The following is a 24,008-nucleotide window of genomic DNA, read 5'->3' as shown; positions in this document are numbered from 1 at the left end:
TCCAGAAATTAGCAATATTTGGCTATTGCAGCGCGTACAATTGTCACGAAAAAGCTGGTGGTAGTGCCTCATTTCACAAGTAAGAATTTTTAAATATTTTTATTTTTGACACTGAGATTGCTTTTTAAATACTTAGCATGTTTTTCAAGCATAATTAACGTTCTAAATAATTATAAAGCTGTTGCATGCTTTCATGCTTGTATATATTTTTAGCTTTTCCTATGATGTAAGCGAATTTGTAACTTCTTCTTTTAGAAAATAATATTTTAAATCTTAAATAACAGAAAAATTCAACCAAGTAATTTTCTCTTACAATTACTAAAACTATAACTAATACTAAACTATAGCTAAATACTAAAATGCCTAAAAATGAATTTTTGAAAGTTTTTCTTTAAAATTTATAATTTTTTGCTGCTTTTTTAAATTATAGGTAAATTTTAATTCCTAGCATTATAACTAATCAAAAATAAGAATATTTAACAACGAAAAATATACATCTTATATATCTGGTTTTGTTGTTAAAAGCTTAGCTTATAAAGTAAAATGTAATATCTGTTTCTCAGCTTTAGTTTCAACAGAACCATATGATGGTTTTCTAGGTTTCAAATATTATAAACCTGGATGTAAAGGTTTGACTTCTCCTTCCAGTGACTCCGAATGATCTGCAAAATGCAGAAATAATTTTTAGGCAGACTGAAAAGGAGTTTAAATTGAATAAAAAAAATATTATAAATTTCATGACTCTAAAAGTCTTAAAAAGCGTAGGAACACATATATTTCCTTCTCTTCAAGACCATATTTATGATGATGAGCCAGATAAAAACCACCTGATTAAATTAATTAAAGCAGTGATATTTCAATATTTAAAAATCAGAATGCAGTTGCATGTTACAATGAATCTAAACAGAGAGAAAATATTCGAAGCAGATTTACTAAATTAATATTATTTAAGCATCAATAAACCATATTATCTTTTTCACTTCCTCTCTCTCTCTAAATATATGTATATATAGGTGTGTGTATTTACATTAATAGATAAATAGATATAATCTTGTTTTCACAAATATTTGAAATAAAAAGTGAAGTAAGCGAATTTTTCAGTGCAACAAATATCCTAAATTGTTTACTTTCATACATATGTATTTATGGATGTATAGTCATTCTGCTTAAAGTATTTACAGGTATATAAAATTACAAGGCTACTTTAGGCGCATTAATAAAATTTTAAGATTGGACATATAATATCTTGTATTTTATAGTAATTATTTTTTTTAATTTATTTCTAGTTCCGCATAAGATTTTTTTTAATTTACTTCTAATTTTTTTTTAAATTCTTCATTACACTCAGAAAAGTTTATGCTCCCAATTTTATGAGTTATTAATATTGTCATAAATTATCATCTTTTAATACCATAATAATTTTGAAAACAGAAAAATAAATAAAACGATCCATGGTTTCTATAAAAATTTGAAATAATAAATATTTGCTACTACTGCCTGAAAATGTTCATAAAATTTAAAAAAAAATTACGAAATATTGTTTAATTTTACCTTATTTGTTTCATAGCATCATGTACTATCAATCTTACTTAATTTTACTTTATTTGAAGGCAAAAGTAAATTCATAAATTTTTTGTTTAGAGTTTTTACCATTTTACCAAAGTAATGATGTTTAGACAAGAACTACGCTTATGCTCAAAAAGCAGTAAAAAAAATACTCAAAATGCACTAAAAAGTGGTTTCATGAGATATATAAAATCTTATTAACAAAAACTGTGATTTTTATTATCTCATCATTTATACAACGTATCAAATTTAATAATTAAAAAGAGTTATGTGATACAAACGCCATATGTTTCAATGTTACGATTAACTAAATCGTCCCTACTCTCTCTTCCCGACATGTGTGTGACGCACGCCCCGCCCACTGGGTTAGTCTGTTTCTTATAAGGTCCATGACTGTACCTTGCAGACATGCCGCCGACGCGCGCCCCGCCCACTGGGTTAGTCTATCTCTTATAAGGTCCATGAACGCAATTAAGAGGCAGTCGGCCTAGTACGGCCCTTACCAATATGTTATAAATAGGGCATCTTTAATGATGAGTTGAATCCGGTAAGATGAAAGGCACTTTTTGCTAAGTCTCTAAGACAGAAGTAAAAGTGGCGCATCTTATGCCAAAATCGCAGTAATCGTGGTGGGCTGGGAAAGGACACACACTCCCTCTCCTACCGCCACATTAATGTTAATACTTATGCATAGGACTGTTTACATAATTGCAGATCTGCCGCGGAGGCAGAATACCGCATTATTTAATACTACCGAGTCGGCATAGTCTGTGAAAGAATTGCATAACTTGAAATACTATTAAAAATATATCCTTCCAAACGACTGGTGGTAATTACTTTATAAAACTTTGTTTTCCATCTGTGCAAGGTTTAAGAAAATATATTAAAATTTCTATATTTTGAAGATATAGAAGCGTAAAAGTGAAATTTCATTTCGAATGCAAATTATCCTAATAATGTAGGTAAACATTTCTAAGTATACTTTTGACATACATCTTGCGAAAGCTTAAATTTTTTCCTAAAACTTTCACTCCGATAAGAAAATCGAATCAAAATACTGATAATATAGTATAGATAGACTGACTACATTTTTATCATTTGATGAAAAAACACTCATGTTCGGTGTTTTTTTTTTTTTTTTTTTTTTTTTTCCTTCCGTTGATTTTGTTTCTATTTCGTAGCATCGTGTAAAATAATGTCACCCATTTAACAACATTTCATTTTATTAAACATAAATGGATACAACTATTAAGTAAATTATTAGGAATTATTTAATTAGATCTTTCATAGTGAAAAAAAATAGAGTAGTTATTTTAAATTATACGTGAGTTACTCTCAGAGTTTCCTTCTCAACAGGAATACGCCCACAGATTCAGTCATGGAGCTTATAAGAAATAGACTAACCCAAATGGGTTTTGTCCCTCGTCTGAGGCGTTCCCATCTATCACCTTGATCACATCCGGAGGAGCAGGGACGACTTGCAGAAATTTAACAGTGGTAGCCTATTTCAGAGTGTACAATTGTCAAGAAAAAGCTGGTTGTAGAGCCTCATTTCACCAATTAGAATTTCTCGATTTTTCTTTTTTTTTTAAATTGAGATTGATTTTTAAAAATTTAACATATTTAAAAAGCATAATTAACTTTCCAAATAATTATAAAGCTAATGCATGCTTTCAGGGCTGGATATTTTTTACCTTTTCCTATGCTGTAAGGAAATTTGTAACTACTTCTTTTAGAAAATAATATTTTAAATCTGAACTAATAGAAAATTTCAAACAAGCAATTTTTATGCTTTTTATTGGTGTATAAAAAACGAGTTTTTGAACGTTTTGTTTAAAAGTCTAAATTGTGCTGCTTTTTTAAAATTATAGAGGAGTATTATAGCACAATTTCTATAAATGAATTTTATTTCAATTATATTTCATAACCCATCATAGTGATAAACACTTTTGACTCCTTAAAAGGTTTTATACATTTAATTCTAATATCAAAATTGTATTTAACCGTAATAATTAATTTTGCTTGTATTCTATAGTGATTATTTTTTTAAATTTATTTTTAGTTCTGCATAAGAATTTTTTTTATTTACTGTTAATTTAATTTATTATCTCAAAGGGGAGGTAGCCTAGAAAGGCTGTTAGTTTCGATGCGGCATTTTGCGCTCTTTTACTATAAATGTCCGTATCTCCTTGTAACTTGTTACCAAATATTATCGTCCTATATTATATGTAAAGAAATTAAATAAAGAATCTGCATGAATACATGTATGTTTCTCGCACTGTGGAAAAAACGACAGACAGTACCTAGAGCCATCAAATTTTGAATAATGTAATCCTCCACCCGAACATGGGCAACAATCTTGGCTGCCCCGCCAAGTGAACTAAATCACACTACGGATCCACTCCCCCTTTGGGCTCTTCGTGGAGGTTCAACCTCTACTATTACGCTTCCAAGGGAGCAGCGCACCACCTGGATACCACACCAGGCAGCACTGGTCGTCTATTGCTCCTGCCGGTCGCATGGACGAGCCCGTCGCAGTGGGCCGTTACCCATCTGGAATTTCAAATTTGTTTTAATCTATTTCATATTTTGTAAAACTTTAACGAATTTTTATTAACAAACTCAACGAGTTCAGAGCGAGAACTGTACGGAAAATAACAATTTTATCTCCAGTGCGGATATTCTAAAGATATTCTGTTTTTAAATGTATGTGGTTTACGGGCGAAGAACATGACATTCAATAAATATAGGTAACGCACAAAACTTATAAAAAAAGGTTCATTTTGGGCGTAATATAAAATCTGACTGCTTCTAGATTTTATTTTATCTTTTTTTTTTCCTTCATTGCACTCAGAAAATTTTATGCTCCAAATTTTATAAATTACTAAAATAAATAATCTACTTTAATGTTAATAATTTAATGATGCTATAATCAAATAAATAATCGTTTTGTAATGTTATTATAATTTTGAAAATTATTACCTGAAACTGTTCATTAAATTAAAGACAAATTATCAGATCTTGTTTCATTTTACGTTATTTATTTCAAAGCATCACGTACTATCAAACTTATTTAATTTTACGTTATTTGTACGCAAAATTATGTTCATAAGTTTTGTGTTTTTAGCGGTTTACCAAAGTAAAAATGTTTGTACAATAATTACCGTGAAAAAAATGCGCGAAATGTAGTAAAAAGGACTTTAATGAGATATATTAAATCCTATTTGGAAGAAACTGTGGCTTTCATAGTCTCATCACTATACAACGTATCACATTTAATAATTAAAAAGAGTTATGTGATACAAACGCCATAGGTTTCAGTGTTAAAGTAAACCAGATCGTCCCTACTGCACCCATGGACCTTATAAGAAATAGATTAACCCAATTGCGTTTTCTCCCTTGTCTGGCGCGTTCCCGGCTGTCACCTTGATCACATCCGGAGGAGTAGGGACGACTTCCAGAAATTAGCAATATTTGGCTATTGCAGCGCGTACAATTGTCACGAAAAAGCTGGTGGTAGTGCCTCATTTCACAAGTAAGAATTTTTAAATATTTTTATTTTTGACACTGAGATTGCTTTTTAAATACTTAGCATGTTTTTCAAGCATAATTAACGTTCTAAATAATTATAAAGCTGTTGCATGCTTTCATGCTTGTATATATTTTTAGCTTTTCCTATGATGTAAGCGAATTTGTAACTTCTTCTTTTAGAAAATAATATTTTAAATCTTAAATAACAGAAAAATTCAACCAAGTAATTTTCTCTTACAATTACTAAAACTATAACTAATACTAAACTATAGCTAAATACTAAAATGCCTAAAAATGAATTTTTGAAAGTTTTTCTTTAAAATTTATAATTTTTTGCTGCTTTTTTAAATTATAGGTAAATTTTAATTCCTAGCATTATAACTAATCAAAAATAAGAATATTTAACAACGAAAAATATACATCTTATATATCTGGTTTTGTTGTTAAAAGCTTAGCTTATAAAGTAAAATGTAATATCTGTTTCTCAGCTTTAGTTTCAACAGAACCATATGATGGTTTTCTAGGTTTCAAATATTATAAACCTGGATGTAAAGGTTTGACTTCTCCTTCCAGTGACTCCGAATGATCTGCAAAATGCAGAAATAATTTTTAGGCAGACTGAAAAGGAGTTTAAATTGAATAAAAAAAATATTATAAATTTCATGACTCTAAAAGTCTTAAAAAGCGTAGGAACACATATATTTCCTTCTCTTCAAGACCATATTTATGATGATGAGCCAGATAAAAACCACCTGATTAAATTAATTAAAGCAGTGATATTTCAATATTTAAAAATCAGAATGCAGTTGCATGTTACAATGAATCTAAACAGAGAGAAAATATTCGAAGCAGATTTACTAAATTAATATTATTTAAGCATCAATAAACCATATTATCTGTTTCTCTTCCTCTCTCTCTCTAAATATATGTATATATAGGTGTGTGTATTTACATTAATAGATAAATAGATATAATCTTGTTTTCACAAATATTTGAAATAAAAAGTGAAGTAAGCGAATTTTTCAGTGCAACAAATATCCTAAATTGTTTACTTTCATACATATGTATTTATGGATGTATAGTCATTCTGCTTAAAGTATTTACAGGTATATAAAATTACAAGGCTACTTTAGGCGCATTAATAAAATTTTAAGATTGGACATATAATATCTTGTATTTTATAGTAATTATTTTTTTTAATTTATTTCTAGTTCCGCATAAGATTTTTTTTAATTTACTTCTAATTTTTTTTTAAATTCTTCATTACACTCAGAAAAGTTTATGCTCCCAATTTTATGAGTTATTAATATTGTCATAAATTATCATCTTTTAATACCATAATAATTTTGAAAACAGAAAAAATAAATAAAACGATCCATGGTTTCTATAAAAATTTGAAATAATAAATATTTGCTACTACTGCCTGAAAATGTTCATAAAATTTTAAAAAAAATTACCAAATATTGTTTAATTTTACCTTATTTGTTTCATAGCATCATGTACTATCAATCTTACTTAATTTTACTTTATTTGAAGGCAAAAGTAAATTCATAAATTTTTTTGTTTAGAGTTTTTACCATTTTACCAAAGTAATGATGTTTAGACAAGAATTACCTTATGCTCAAAAAGCAGTAAAAAAATACTCAAAATGCACTAAAAAGTGGTTTCATGAGATATATAAAATGTTATTAGCAAAAACTGTGATTTTTATTATCTCATCATTTATACAACGTATCAAATTTAATAATTAAAAAGAGTTATGTGATACAAACGCCATATGTTTCAATGTTACGATTAACTAAATCGTCCCTACTCTCTCTTCCCCACATGTGTGTGACGCACGCCCCGCCCACTGGGTTAGTCTGTTTCTTATAAGGTCCATGACTGTACCTTGCAGACATGTCGCCGACGCGCGCCCCGCCCACTGGGTTAGTCTATCTCTTATAAGGTCCATGAACGCAATTAAGAGGCAGTCGGCCTAGTACGGCCCTTACCAATATGTTATAAATAGGGCATCTTTAATGATGAGTTGAATCCGGTAAGATGAAAGGCACTTTTTGCTAAGTCTCTAAGACAGAAGTAAAAGTGGCGCATCTTATGCCAAAATCGCAGTAATCGTGGTGGGCTGGGAAAGGACACACACTCCCTCTCCTACCGCCACATTAATGTTAATACTTATGCATAGGACTGTTTACATAATTGCAGATCTGCCGCGGAGGCAGAATACCGCATTATTCAATACTACCGAGTCGGCATAGTCTGTGAAAGAATTGCATAACTTGAAATACTATTAAAAATATATCCTTCCAAACGACTGGTGGTAATTACTTTATAAAACTTTGTTTTCCATCTGTGCAAGGTTTAAGAAAATATATTAAAATTTCTATATTTTGGAGATATAGAAGCGTAAAAGTGAAATTTCATTTCGAATGCAAATTATCCTAATAATGTAGGTAAACATTTCTAAGTATACTTTTGACATACATCTTGCGAAAGCTTAAATTTTTTTCCTAAAACTTTCACTCCGATAAGAAAATCGAATCAAAATACTGATAATATAGTATAGATAGACTGACTACATTTTTATCATTTGATGAAAAAACACTCATGTTCGGTGTTTTTTTTTTTTTTTTTTTTTTTTTTTTTTTTTTTTTTTGTTCCGTTGATTTTGTTTCTATTTCGTAGCATCGTGTAAAATAATGTCACCCATTTAACAACATTTCAATTTATTAAACATAAATGGATACAACTATTAAGTAAATTATTAGGAATTATTTAATTAGATCTTTCATAGTGAAAAAAAATAGAGTAGTTATTTTAAATTATACGTGAGTTACTCTCAGAGTTTCCTTCTCAACAGGAATACGCCCACAGATTCAGTCATGGAGCTTATAAGAAATAGACTAACCCAAATGGGTTTTGTCCCTCGTCTGAGGCGTTCCCATCTATCACCTTGATCACATCCGGAGGAGCAGGGACGACTTGCAGAAATTTAACAGTGGTAGCCTATTTCAGAGTGTACAATTGTCAAGAAAAAGCTGGTTGTAGAGCCTCATTTCACCAATTAGAATTTCTCGATTTTTCTTTTTTTTTTCTAAATTGAGATTGATTTTTAAAAATTTAACATATTTAAAAAGCATAATTAACTTTCCAAATAATTATAAAGCTAATGCATGCTTTCAGGGCTGGATATTTTTTACCTTTTCCTATGCTGTAAGGAAATTTGTAACTACTTCTTTTAGAAAATAATATTTTAAATCTGAACTAATAGAAAATTTCAAACAAGCAATTTTTATGCTTTTTATTGGTGTATAAAAAACGAGGTTTTGAACGTTTTGTTTAAAAGTCTAAATTGTGCTGCTTTTTTAAAATTATAGATGAGTATTATAGCACAATTTCTATAAATGAATTTTATTTCAATTATATTTCATAACCCATCATAGTGATAAACACTTTTGACTCCTTAAAAGGTTTTATACATTTAATTCTAATATCAAAATTGTATTTAACCGTAATAATTAATTTTGCTTGTATTCTATAGTGATTATTTTTTTTAATTTATTTTTAGTTCTGCATAAGAATTTTTTTTATTTACTGTTAATTTAATTTATTATCTCAAAGGGGAGGTAGCCTAGAAAGGCTGTTAGTTTCGATGCGGCATTTTGCGCTCTTTTACTATAAATGTCCGTATCTCCTTGTAACTTGTTACCAAATATTATCGTCCTATATTATATGTAAAGAAATTAAATAAAGAATCTGCATGAATACGTGTATGTTTCTCGCACTGTGGAAAAAACGACAGACAGTACCTAGAACCATCAAATTTTGAATAATGTAATCCTCCACCCGAACATGGGCAACAATCTTGGCTGCCCCGCCAAGTGAACTAAATCACACTACGGATCCACTCCCCCTTTGGGCTCTTCGTGGAGGTTCAACCTCTACTATTACGCTTCCAAGGGAGCAGCGCACCACCTGGATACCACACCAGGCAGCACTGGTCGTCTATTGCTCCTGGCGGTCGCATGGACGAGCCCGTCGCAGTGGGCCGTTACCCATCTGGAATTTCAAATTTGTTTTAATCTATTTCATATTTTGTAAAACTTTAACGAATTTTTATTAACAAACTCAACGAGTTCAGAGCGAGCACTGTACGGAAAATAACAATTTTATCTCCAGTGCGGATATTCTAAAGATATTCTGTTTTTAAATGTATGTGGTTTACGGGCGAAGAACATGACATTCAATAAATATAGGTAACGCACAAAACTTAAAAAAAAAGGTTCATTTTGGGCGTAATATAAAATCTGACTGCTTCTAGATTTTATTTTATCTTTTTTTTTTCCTTCATTGCACTCAGAAAATTTTATGCTCCAAATTTTATAAATTACTAAAATAAATAATCTACTTTAATGTTAATAATTTAATGATGCTATAATCAAATAAATAATCGTTTTGTAATGTTATTATAATTTTGAAAATTATTACCTGAAACTGTTCATTAAATTAAAGACAAATTATCAGATCTTGTTTCATTTTACGTTATTTATTTCAAAGCATCACGTACTATCAAACTTATTTAATTTTACATTATTTGTACGCAAAATTAAGTTCATAAGTTTTGTGTTTTTAGCGGTTTACCAAAGTAAAAATGTTTGTACAATAATTACCGTGAAAAAAATGCGCGAAATGTAGTAAAAAGGACTTTAATGAGATATATTAAATCCTATTTGGAAGAAACTGTGGCTTTCATAGTCTCATCACTATACAACGTATCACATTTAATAATTAAAAAGAGTTATGTGATACAAACGCCATAGGTTTCAGTGTTAAAGTAAACCAGATCGTCCCTACTGTACCCATGGACCTTATAAGAAATAGATTAACCCAATTGCGTTTTCTCCCTTGTCTGGCGCGTTCCCGGCTGTCACCTTGATCACATCCGGAGGAGTAGGGACGACTTCCAGAAATTAGCAATATTTGGCTATTGCAGCGCGTACAATTGTCACGAAAAAGCTGGTGGTAGTGCCTCATTTCACAAGTAAGAATTTTTAAATATTTTTATTTTTGACACTGAGATTGCTTTTTAAATACTTAGCATGTTTTTCAAGCATAATTAACGTTCTAAATAATTATAAAGCTGTTGCATGCTTTCATGCTTGTATATATTTTTAGCTTTTCCTATGATGTAAGCGAATTTGTAACTTCTTCTTTTAGAAAATAATATTTTAAATCTTAAATAACAGAAAAATTCAACCAAGTAATTTTCTCTTACAATTACTAAAACTATAACTAATACTAAACTATAGCTAAATACTAAAATGCCTAAAAATGAATTTTTGAAAGTTTTTCTTTAAAATTTATAATTTTTTGCTGCTTTTTTAAATTATAGGTAAATTTTAATTCCTAGCATTATAACTAATCAAAAATAAGAATATTTAACAACGAAAAATATACATCTTATATATCTGGTTTTGTTGTTAAAAGCTTAGCTTATAAAGTAAAATGTAATATCTGTTTCTCAGCTTTAGTTTCAACAGAACCATATGATGGTTTTCTAGGTTTCAAATATTATAAACCTGGATGTAAAGGTTTGACTTCTCCTTCCAGTGACTCCGAATGATCTGCAAAATGCAGAAATAATTTTTAGGCAGACTGAAAAAGAGTTTAAATTGAATAAAAAAAATATTATAAATTTCATGACTCTAAAAGTCTTAAAAAGCGTAGGAACACATATATTTCCTTCTCTTCAAGACCATATTTATGATGATGAGCCAGATAAAAACCACCTGATTAAATTAATTAAAGCAGTGATATTTCAATATTTAAAAATCAGAATGCAGTTGCATGTTACAATGAATCTAAACAGAGAGAAAATATTCGAAGCAGATTTACTAAATTAATATTATTTAAGCATCAATAAACCATATTATCTGTTTCTCTTCCTCTCTCTCTCTAAATATATGTATATATAGGTGTGTGTATTTACATTAATAGATAAATAGATATAATCTTGTTTTCACAAATATTTGAAATAAAAAGTGAAGTAAGCGAATTTTTCAGTGCAACAAATATCCTAAATTGTTTACTTTCATACATATGTATTTATGGATGTATAGTCATTCTGCTTAAAGTATTTACAGGTATATAAAATTACAAGGCTACTTTAGGCGCATTAATAAAATTTTAAGATTGGACATATAATATCTTGTATTTTATAGTAATTATTTTTTTTAATTTATTTCTAGTTCCGCATAAGATTTTTTTTAATTTACTTCTAATTTTTTTTTAAATTCTTCATTACACTCAGAAAAGTTTATGCTCCCAATTTTATGAGTTATTAATATTGTCATAAATTATCATCTTTTAATACCATAATAATTTTGAAAACAGAAAAAATAAATAAAACGATCCATGGTTTCTATAAAAATTTGAAATAATAAATATTTGCTACTACTGCCTGAAAATGTTCATAAAATTTAAAAAAAAATTACCAAATATTGTTTAATTTTACCTTATTTGTTTCATAGCATCATGTACTATCAATCTTACTTAATTTTACTTTATTTGAAGGCAAAAGTAAATTCATAAATTTTTTGTTTAGAGTTTTTACCATTTTACCAAAGTAATGATGTTTAGACAAGAATTACCTTATGCTCAAAAAGCAGTAAAAAAAATACTCAAAATGCACTAAAAAGTGGTTTCATGAGATATATAAAATGTTATTAGCAAAAACTGTGATTTTTATTATCTCATCATTTATACAACGTATCAAATTTAATAATTAAAAAGAGTTATGTGATACAAACGCCATATGTTTCAATGTTACGATTAACTAAATCGTCCCTACTCTCTCTTCCCGACATGTGTGTGACGCACGCCCCGCCCACTGGGTTAGTCTGTTTCTTATAAGGTCCATGACTGTACCTTGCAGACATGTCGCCGACGCGCGCCCCGCCCACTGGGTTAGTCTATCTCTTATAAGGTCCATGAACGCAATTAGGAGGCAGTCGGCCTAGTACGGCCCTTACCAATATGTTATAAATAGGGCATCTTTAATGATGAGTTGAATCCGGTAAGATGAAAGGCACTTTTTGCTAAGTCTCTAAGACAGAAGTAAAAGTGGCGCATCTTATGCCAAAATCGCAGTAATCGTGGTGGGCTGGGAAAGGACACACACTCCCTCTCCTACCGCCACATTAATGTTAATACTTATGCATAGGACTGTTTACATAATTGCAGATCTGCCGCGGAGGCAGAATACCGCATTATTCAATACTACCGAGTCGGCATAGTCTGTGAAAGAATTGCATAACTTGAAATACTATTAAAAATATATCCTTCCAAACGACTGGTGGTAATTACTTTATAAAACTTTGTTTTCCATCTGTGCAAGGTTTAAGAAAATATATTAAAATTTCTATATTTTGGAGATATAGAAGCGTAAAAGTGAAATTTCATTTCGAATGCAAATTATCCTAATAATGTAGGTAAACATTTCTAAGTATACTTTTGACATACATCTTGCGAAAGCTTAAATTTTTTTCCTAAAACTTTCACTCCGATAAGAAAATCGAATCAAAATACTGATAATATAGTATAGATAGACTGACTACATTTTTATCATTTGATGAAAAAACACTCATGTTCGGTGTTTTTTTTTTTTTTTTTTTTTTTTTTTTTTTTTTTTTTTTGTTCCGTTGATTTTGTTTCTATTTCGTAGCATCGTGTAAAATAATGTCACCCATTTAACAACATTTCAATTTATTAAACATAAATGGATACAACTATTAAGTAAATTATTAGGAATTATTTAATTAGATCTTTCATAGTGAAAAAAAATAGAGTAGTTATTTTAAATTATACGTGAGTTACTCTCAGAGTTTCCTTCTCAACAGGAATACGCCCACAGATTCAGTCATGGAGCTTATAAGAAATAGACTAACCCAAATGGGTTTTGTCCCTCGTCTGAGGCGTTCCCATCTATCACCTTGATCACATCCGGAGGAGCAGGGACGACTTGCAGAAATTTAACAGTGGTAGCCTATTTCAGAGTGTACAATTGTCAAGAAAAAGCTGGTTGTAGAGCCTCATTTCACCAATTAGAATTTCTCGATTTTTCTTTTTTTTTCTAAATTGAGATTGATTTTTAAAAATTTAACATATTTAAAAAGCATAATTAACTTTCCAAATAATTATAAAGCTAATGCATGCTTTCAGGGCTGGATATTTTTTACCTTTTCCTATGCTGTAAGGAAATTTGTAACTACTTCTTTTAGAAAATAATATTTTAAATCTGAACTAATAGAAAATTTCAAACAAGCAATTTTTATGCTTTTTATTGGTGTATAAAAAACGAGGTTTTGAACGTTTTGTTTAAAAGTCTAAATTGTGCTGCTTTTTTAAAATTATAGATGAGTATTATAGCACAATTTCTATAAATGAATTTTATTTCAATTATATTTCATAACCCATCATAGTGATAAACACTTTTGACTCCTTAAAAGGTTTTATACATTTAATTCTAATATCAAAATTGTATTTAACCGTAATAATTAATTTTGCTTGTATTCTATAGTGATTATTTTTTTAAATTTATTTTTAGTTCTGCATAAGAATTTTTTTTATTTACTGTTAATTTAATTTATTATCTCAAAGGGGAGGTAGCCTAGAAAGGCTGTTAGTTTCGATGCGGCATTTTGCGCTCTTTTACTATAAATGTCCGTATCTCCTTGTAACTTGTTACCAAATATTATCGTCCTATATTATATGTAAAGAAATTAAATAAAGAATCTGCATGAATACGTGTATGTTTCTCGCACTGTGGAAAAAACGACAGACAGTACCTAGAACCATCAAATTTTGAATAATGTAATCCTCCACCCGAACATGGGCAACAATCTTGGCTGCCCCGCCAAGTGAACTAAATCACACTACGGATCCACTCCCCCTTTGGGCTCTTCGTGGAGGTTCAACCTCTACTATTACGCTTCCAAGGGAGCAGCGCACCACCTGGATACCACACCAGGCAGCACTGGTCGTCTATTGCTCCTGCCGGTCGCATGGACGAGCCCGTCGCAGTGGGCCGTTACCCATCTGGAATTTCAAATTTGTTTTAATCTATTTCATATTTTGTAAAACTTTAACGAATTTTTATTAACAAACTCAACGAGTTCAGAGCGAGCACTGTACGGAAAATAACAATTTTATCTCCAGTGCGGATATTCTAAAGATATTCTGTTTTTAAATGTATGTGGTTTACGGGCGAAGAACATGACATTCAATAAATATAGGTAACGCACAAAACTTAAAAAAAAAGGTTCATTTTGGGCGTAATATAAAATCTGACTGCTTCTAGATTTTATTTTATCTTTTTTTTTTCCTTCATTGCACTCAGAAAATTTTATGCTCCAAATTTTATAAATTACTAAAATAAATAATCTACTTTAATGTTAATAATTTAATGATGCTATAATCAAATAAATAATCGTTTTGTAATGTTATTATAATTTTGAAAATTATTACCTGAAACTGTTCATTAAATTAAAGACAAATTATCAGATCTTGTTTCATTTTACGTTATTTATTTCAAAGCATCACGTACTATCAAACTTATTTAATTTTACATTATTTGTACGCAAAATTAAGTTCATAAGTTTTGTGTTTTTAGCGGTTTACCAAAGTAAAAATGTTTGTACAATAATTACCGTGAAAAAAATGCGCGAAATGTAGTAAAAAGGACTTTAATGAGATATATTAAATCCTATTTGGAAGAAACTGTGGCTTTCATAGTCTCATCACTATACAACGTATCACATTTAATAATTAAAAAGAGTTATGTGATACAAACGCCATAGGTTTCAGTGTTAAAGTAAACCAGATCGTCCCTACTGTACCCATGGACCTTATAAGAAATAGATTAACCCAATTGCGTTTTCTCCCTTGTCTGGCGCGTTCCCGGCTGTCACCTTGATCACATCCGGAGGAGTAGGGACGACTTCCAGAAATTAGCAATATTTGGCTATTGCAGCGCGTACAATTGTCACGAAAAAGCTGGTGGTAGTGCCTCATTTCACAAGTAAGAATTTTTAAATATTTTTATTTTTGACACTGAGATTGCTTTTTAAATACTTAGCATGTTTTTCAAGCATAATTAACGTTCTAAATAATTATAAAGCTGTTGCATGCTTTCATGCTTGTATATATTTTTAGCTTTTCCTATGATGTAAGCGAATTTGTAACTTCTTCTTTTAGAAAATAATATTTTAAATCTTAAATAACAGAAAAATTCAACCAAGTAATTTTCTCTTACAATTACTAAAACTATAACTAATACTAAACTATAGCTAAATACTAAAATGCCTAAAAATGAATTTTTGAAAGTTTTTCTTTAAAATTTATAATTTTTTGCTGCTTTTTTAAATTATAGGTAAATTTTAATTCCTAGCATTATAACTAATCAAAAATAAGAATATTTAACAACGAAAAATATACATCTTATATATCTGGTTTTGTTGTTAAAAGCTTAGCTTATAAAGTAAAATGTAATATCTGTTTCTCAGCTTTAGTTTCAACAGAACCATATGATGGTTTTCTAGGTTTCAAATATTATAAACCTGGATGTAAAGGTTTGACTTCTCCTTCCAGTGACTCCGAATGATCTGCAAAATGCAGAAATAATTTTTAGGCAGACTGAAAAGGAGTTTAAATTGAATAAAAAAAATATTATAAATTTCATGACTCTAAAAGTCTTAAAAAGCGTAGGAACACATATATTTCCTTCTCTTCAAGACCATATTTATGATGATGAGCCAGATAAAAACCACCTGATTAAATTAATTAAAGCAGTGATATTTCAATATTTAAAAATCAGAATGCAGTTGCATGTTACAATGAATCTAAACAGAGAGAAAATATTCGAAGCAGATTTACTAAATTAATATTATTTAAGCATCAATAAACCATATTATCTGTTTCTCTTCCTCTCTCTCTCTAAATATATGTATATATAGGTGTGTGTATTTACATTAATAGATAAATAGATATAATCTTGTTTTCACAAATATTTGAAATAAAAAGTGAAGTAAGCGAATTTTTCAGTGCAACAAATATCCTAAATTGTTTACTTTCATACATATGTATTTATGGATGTATAGTCATTCTGCTTAAAGTATTTACAGGTATATAAAATTACAAGGCTACTTTAGGCGCATTAATAAAATTTTAAGATTGGACATATAATATCTTGTATTTTATAGTAATTATTTTTTTTAATTTATTTCTAGTTCCGCATAAGATTTTTTTTAATTTACTTCTAATTTTTTTTTAAATTCTTCATTACACTCAGAAAAGTTTATGCTCCCAATTTTATGAGTTATTAATATTGTCATAAATTATCATCTTTTAATACCATAATAATTTTGAAAACAGAAAAAATAAATAAAACGATCCATGGTTTCTATAAAAATTTGAAATAATAAATATTTGCTACTACTGCCTGAAAATGTTCATAAAATTTAAAAAAAAATTACCAAATATTGTTTAATTTTACCTTATTTGTTTCATAGCATCATGTACTATCAATCTTACTTAATTTTACTTTATTTGAAGGCAAAAGTAAATTCATAAATTTTTTGTTTAGAGTTTTTACCATTTTACCAAAGTAATGATGTTTAGACAAGAATTACCTTATGCTCAAAAAGCAGTAAAAAAAATACTCAAAATGCACTAAAAAGTGGTTTCATGAGATATATAAAATGTTATTAGCAAAAACTGTGATTTTTATTATCTCATCATTTATACAACGTATCAAATTTAATAATTAAAAAGAGTTATGTGATACAAACGCCATATGTTTCAATGTTACGATTAACTAAATCGTCCCTACTCTCTCTTCCCGACATGTGTGTGACGCACGCCCCGCCCACTGGGTTAGTCTGTTTCTTATAAGGTCCATGACTGTACCTTGCAGACATGTCGCCGACGCGCGCCCCGCCCACTGGGTTAGTCTATCTCTTATAAGGTCCATGAACGCAATTAGGAGGCAGTCGGCCTAGTACGGCCCTTACCAATATGTTATAAATAGGGCATCTTTAATGATGAGTTGAATCCGGTAAGATGAAAGGCACTTTTTGCTAAGTCTCTAAGACAGAAGTAAAAGTGGCGCATCTTATGCCAAAATCGCAGTAATCGTGGTGGGCTGGGAAAGGACACACACTCCCTCTCCTACCGCCACATTAATGTTAATACTTATGCATAGGACTGTTTACATAATTGCAGATCTGCCGCGGAGGCAGAATACCGCATTATTCAATACTACCGAGTCGGCATAGTCTGTGAAAGAATTGCATAACTTGAAATACTATTAAAAATATATCCTTCCAAACGACTGGTGGTAATTACTTTATAAAACTTTGTTTTCCATCTGTGCAAGGTTTAAGAAAATATATTAAAATTTCTATATTTTGGAGATATAGAAGCGTAAAAGTGAAATTTCATTTCGAATGCAAATTATCCTAATAATGTAGGTAAACATTTCTAAGTATACTTTTGACATACATCTTGCGAAAGCTTACATTTTTTTCCTAAAACTTTCACTCCGATAAGAAAATCGAATCAAAATACTGATAATATAGTATAGATAGACTGACTACATTTTTATCATTTGATGAAAAAACACTCATGTTCGGTGTTTTTTTTTTTTTTTTTTTTTTTTTTTTTTTGTTCCGTTGATTTTGTTTCTATTTCGTAGCATCGTGTAAAATAATGTCACCCATTTAACAACATTTCAATTTATTAAACATAAATGGATACAACTATTAAGTAAATTATTAGGAATTATTTAATTAGATCTTTCATAGTGAAAAAAAATAGAGTAGTTATTTTAAATTATACGTGAGTTACTCTCAGAGTTTCCTTCTCAACAGGAATACGCCCACAGATTCAGTCATGGAGCTTATAAGAAATAGACTAACCCAAATGGGTTTTGTCCCTCGTCTGAGGCGTTCCCATCTATCACCTTGATCACATCCGGAGGAGCAGGGACGACTTGCAGAAATTTAACAGTGGTAGCCTATTTCAGAGTGTACAATTGTCAAGAAAAAGCTGGTTGTAGAGCCTCATTTCACCAATTAGAATTTATCGATTTTTCTTTTTTTTTCTAAATTGAGATTGATTTTTAAAAATTTAACATATTTAAAAAGCATAATTAACTTTCCAAATAATTATAAAGCTAATGCATGCTTTCAGGGCTGGATATTTTTTACCTTTTCCTATGCTGTAAGGAAATTTGTAACTACTTCTTTTAGAAAATAATATTTTAAATCTGAACTAATAGAAAATTTCAAACAAGCAATTTTTATGCTTTTTATTGGTGTATAAAAAACGAGGTTTTGAACGTTTTGTTTAAAAGTCTAAATTGTGCTGCTTTTTTAAAATTATAGATGAGTATTATAGCACAATTTCTATAAATGAATTTTATTTCAATTATATTTCATAACCCATCATAGTGATAAACACTTTTGACTCCTTAAAAGGTTTTATACATTTAATTCTAATATCAAAATTGTATTTAACCGTAATAATTAATTTTGCTTGTATTCTATAGTGATTATTTTTTTAAATTTATTTTTAGTTCTGCATAAGAATTTTTTTTATTTACTGTTAATTTAATTTATTATCTCAAAGGGGAGGTAGCCTAGAAAGGCTGTTAGTTTCGATGCGGCATTTTGCGCTCTTTTACTATAAATGTCCGTATCTCCTTGTAACTTGTTACCAAATATTATCGTCCTATATTATATGTAAAGAAATTAAATAAAGAATCTGCATGAATACGTGTATGTTTCTCGCACTGTGGAAAAAACGACAGACAGTACCTAGAGCCATCAAATTTTGAATAATGTAATCCTCCACCCGAACATGGGCAACAATCTTGGCTGCCCCGCCAAGTGAACTAAATCACACTACGGATCCACTCCCCCTTTGGGCTCTTCGTGGAGGTTCAACCTCTACTATTACGCTTCCAAGGGAGCAGCGCACCACCTGGATACCACACCAGGCAGCACTGGTCGTCTATTGCTCCTGCCGGTCGCATGGACGAGCCCGTCGCAGTGGGCCGTTACCCATCTGGAATTTCAAATTTGTTTTAATCTATTTCATATTTTGTAAAACTTTAACGAATTTTTATTAACAAACTCAACGAGTTCAGAGCGAGCACTGTACGGAAAATAACAATTTTATCTCCAGTGCGGATATTCTAAAGATATTCTGTTTTTAAATGTATGTGGTTTACGGGCGAAGAACATGACATTCAATAAATATAGGTAACGCACAAAACTTAAAAAAAAAGGTTCATTTTGGGCGTAATATAAAATCTGACTGCTTCTAGATTTTATTTTATCTTTTTTTTTTCCTTCATTGCACTCAGAAAATTTTATGCTCCAAATTTTATAAATTACTAAAATAAATAATCTACTTTAATGTTAATAATTTAATGATGCTATAATCAAATAAATAATCGTTTTGTAATGTTATTATAATTTTGAAAATTATTACCTGAAACTGTTCATTAAATTAAAGACAAATTATCAGATCTTGTTTCATTTTACGTTATTTATTTCAAAGCATCACGTACTATCAAACTTATTTAATTTTACATTATTTGTACGCAAAATTAAGTTCATAAGTTTTGTGTTTTTAGCGGTTTACCAAAGTAAAAATGTTTGTACAATAATTACCGTGAAAAAAATGCGCGAAATGTAGTAAAAAGGACTTTAATGAGATATATTAAATCCTATTTGGAAGAAACTGTGGCTTTCATAGTCTCATCACTATACAACGTATCACATTTAATAATTAAAAAGAGTTATGTGATACAAACGCCATAGGTTTCAGTGTTAAAGTAAACCAGATCGTCCCTACTGTACCCATGGACCTTATAAGAAATAGATTAACCCAATTGCGTTTTCTCCCTTGTCTGGCGCGTTCCCGGCTGTCACCTTGATCACATCCGGAGGAGTAGGGACGACTTCCAGAAATTAGCAATATTTGGCTATTGCAGCGCGTACAATTGTCACGAAAAAGCTGGTGGTAGTGCCTCATTTCACAAGTAAGAATTTTTAAATATTTTTATTTTTGACACTGAGATTGCTTTTTAAATACTTAGCATGTTTTTCAAGCATAATTAACGTTCTAAATAATTATAAAGCTGTTGCATGCTTTCATGCTTGTATATATTTTTAGCTTTTCCTATGATGTAAGCGAATTTGTAACTTCTTCTTTTAGAAAATAATATTTTAAATCTTAAATAACAGAAAAATTCAACCAAGTAATTTTCTCTTACAATTACTAAAACTATAACTAATACTAAACTATAGCTAAATACTAAAATGCCTAAAAATGAATTTTTGAAAGTTTTTCTTTAAAATTTATAATTTTTTGCTGCTTTTTTAAATTATAGGTAAATTTTAATTCCTAGCATTATAACTAATCAAAAATAAGAATATTTAACAACGAAAAATATACATCTTATATATCTGGTTTTGTTGTTAAAAGCTTAGCTTATAAAGTAAAATGTAATATCTGTTTCTCAGCTTTAGTTTCAACAGAACCATATGATGGTTTTCTAGGTTTCAAATATTATAAACCTGGATGTAAAGGTTTGACTTCTCCTTCCAGTGACTCCGAATGATCTGCAAAATGCAGAAATAATTTTTAGGCAGACTGAAAAGGAGTTTAAATTGAATAAAAAAAATATTATAAATTTCATGACTCTAAAAGTCTTAAAAAGCGTAGGAACACATATATTTCCTTCTCTTCAAGACCATATTTATGATGATGAGCCAGATAAAAACCACCTGATTAAATTAATTAAAGCAGTGATATTTCAATATTTAAAAATCAGAATGCAGTTGCATGTTACAATGAATCTAAACAGAGAGAAAATATTCGAAGCAGATTTACTAAATTAATATTATTTAAGCATCAATAAACCATATTATCTGTTTCTCTTCCTCTCTCTCTCTAAATATATGTATATATAGGTGTGTGTATTTACATTAATAGATAAATAGATATAATCTTGTTTTCACAAATATTTGAAATAAAAAGTGAAGTAAGCGAATTTTTCAGTGCAACAAATATCCTAAATTGTTTACTTTCATACATATGTATTTATGGATGTATAGTCATTCTGCTTAAAGTATTTACAGGTATATAAAATTACAAGGCTACTTTAGGCGCATTAATAAAATTTTAAGATTGGACATATAATATCTTGTATTTTATAGTAATTATTTTTTTTAATTTATTTCTAGTTCCGCATAAGATTTTTTTTAATTTACTTCTAATTTTTTTTTAAATTCTTCATTACACTCAGAAAAGTTTATGCTCCCAATTTTATGAGTTATTAATATTGTCATAAATTATCATCTTTTAATACCATAATAATTTTGAAAACAGAAAAAATAAATAAAACGATCCATGGTTTCTATAAAAATTTGAAATAATAAATATTTGCTACTACTGCCTGAAAATGTTCATAAAATTTAAAAAAAAATTACCAAATATTGTTTAATTTTACCTTATTTGTTTCATAGCATCATGTACTATCAATCTTACTTAATTTTACTTTATTTGAAGGCAAAAGTAAATTCATAAATTTTTTGTTTAGAGTTTTTACCATTTTACCAAAGTAATGATGTTTAGACAAGAATTACCTTATGCTCAAAAAGCAGTAAAAAAAATACTCAAAATGCACTAAAAAGTGGTTTCATGAGATATATAAAATGTTATTAGCAAAAACTGTGATTTTTATTATCTCATCATTTATACAACGTATCAAATTTAATAATTAAAAAGAGTTATGTGATACAAACGCCATATGTTTCAATGTTACGATTAACTAAATCGTCCCTACTCTCTCTTCCCGACATGTGTGTGACGCACGCCCCGCCCACTGGGTTAGTCTGTTTCTTATAAGGTCCATGACTGTACCTTGCAGACATGTCGCCGACGCGCGCCCCGCCCACTGGGTTAGTCTATCTCTTATAAGGTCCATGAACGCAATTAAGAGGCAGTCGGCCTAGTACGGCCCTTACCAATATGTTATAAATAGGGCATCTTTAATGATGAGTTGAATCCGGTAAGATGAAAGGCACTTTTTGCTAAGTCTCTAAGACAGAAGTAAAAGTGGCGCATCTTATGCCAAAATCGCAGTAATCGTGGTGGGCTGGGAAAGGACACACACTCCCTCTCCTACCGCCACATTAATGTTAATACTTATGCATAGGACTGTTTACATAATTGCAGATCTGCCGCGGAGGCAGAATACCGCATTATTCAATACTACCGAGTCGGCATAGTCTGTGAAAGAATTGCATAACTTGAAATACTATTAAAAATATATCCTTCCAAACGACTGGTGGTAATTACTTTATAAAACTTTGTTTTCCATCTGTGCAAGGTTTAAGAAAATATATTAAAATTTCTATATTTTGGAGATATAGAAGCGTAAAAGTGAAATTTCATTTCGAATGCAAATTATCCTAATAATGTAGGTAAACATTTCTAAGTATACTTTTGACATACATCTTGCGAAAGCTTACATTTTTTTCCTAAAACTTTCACTCCGATAAGAAAATCGAATCAAAATACTGATTAAAGTAATATAGTATAGATAGACTGACTACATTTTTATCATTTGATGAAAAAACACTCATGTTTGGTGGTTTTTTTTTTTTTTTTTTTTTTTTTTTTTTTTTTTTTTTTTTCCTTCCGTTGATTTTGTTTCTATTTCGTAGCATCGTGTAAAATAATGTCACCCATTTAACAACATTTCAATTTATTAAATCATAAATGGATACAACTATTAAGTAAATTATTAGGAATTATTTAATTAGATCTTTCATAGTGAAAAAAAATAGAGTAGTTATTTTAAATTATACGTGAGTTACTCTCAGAGTTTCCTTCTCAACAGGAATACGCCCACAGATTCAGTCATGGAGCTTATAAGAAATAGACTAACCCAAATGGGTTTTCTCCCTCGTCTGAGGCGTTCCCATCTATCACCTTGATCACATCCGGAGGAGCAGGGACGATTTGCAGAAATTTAACAGTGGTAGCCTATTTCAGAGTGTACAATTGTCAAGAAAAAGCTGGTTGTAGAGCCTCATTTCACCAATTAGAATTTCTCGATTTTTCTTTTTTTTTCTAAATTGAGATTGATTTTTAAAAATTTAACATATTTAAAAAGCATAATTAACTTTCCAAATAATTATAAAGCTAATGCATGCTTTCAGGGCTGGATATTTTTTACCTTTTCCTATGCTGTAAGGAAATTTGTAACTACTTCTTTTAGAAAATAATATTTTAAATCTGAACTAATAGAAAATTTCAAACAAGCAATTTTTATGCTTTTTATTGGTGTATAAAAAACGAGGTTTTGAACGTTTTGTTTAAAAGTCTAAATTGTGCTGCTTTTTTAAAATTATAGATGAGTATTATAGCACAATTTCTATAAATGAATTTTATTTCAATTATATTTCATAACCCATCATAGTGATAAACACTTTTGACTCCTTAAAAGGTTTTATACATTTAATTCTAATATCAAAATTGTATTTAACCGTAATAATTAATTTTGCTTGTATTCTATAGTGATTATTTTTTTAAATTTATTTTTAGTTCTGCATAAGAATTTTTTTTATTTACTGTTAATTTAATTTATTATCTCAAAGGGGAGGTAGCCTAGAAAGGCTGTTAGTTTCGATGCGGCATTTTGCGCTCTTTTACTATAAATGTCCGTATCTCCTTGTAACTTGTTACCAAATATTATCGTCCTATATTATATGTAAAGAAATTAAATAAAGAATCTGCATGAATACGTGTATGTTTCTCGCACTGTGGAAAAAACG

Source organism: Stegodyphus dumicola, chromosome 11, assembly GCF_044657685.1.
Source record: "Stegodyphus dumicola isolate Sdum_Otavi_A_Nest chromosome 11, ASM4465768v1".
NCBI classification, from domain to species: Eukaryota; Metazoa; Arthropoda; class Arachnida; order Araneae; family Eresidae; genus Stegodyphus; species Stegodyphus dumicola.
Note: the sequence above shows the minus strand (reverse complement) of the source record.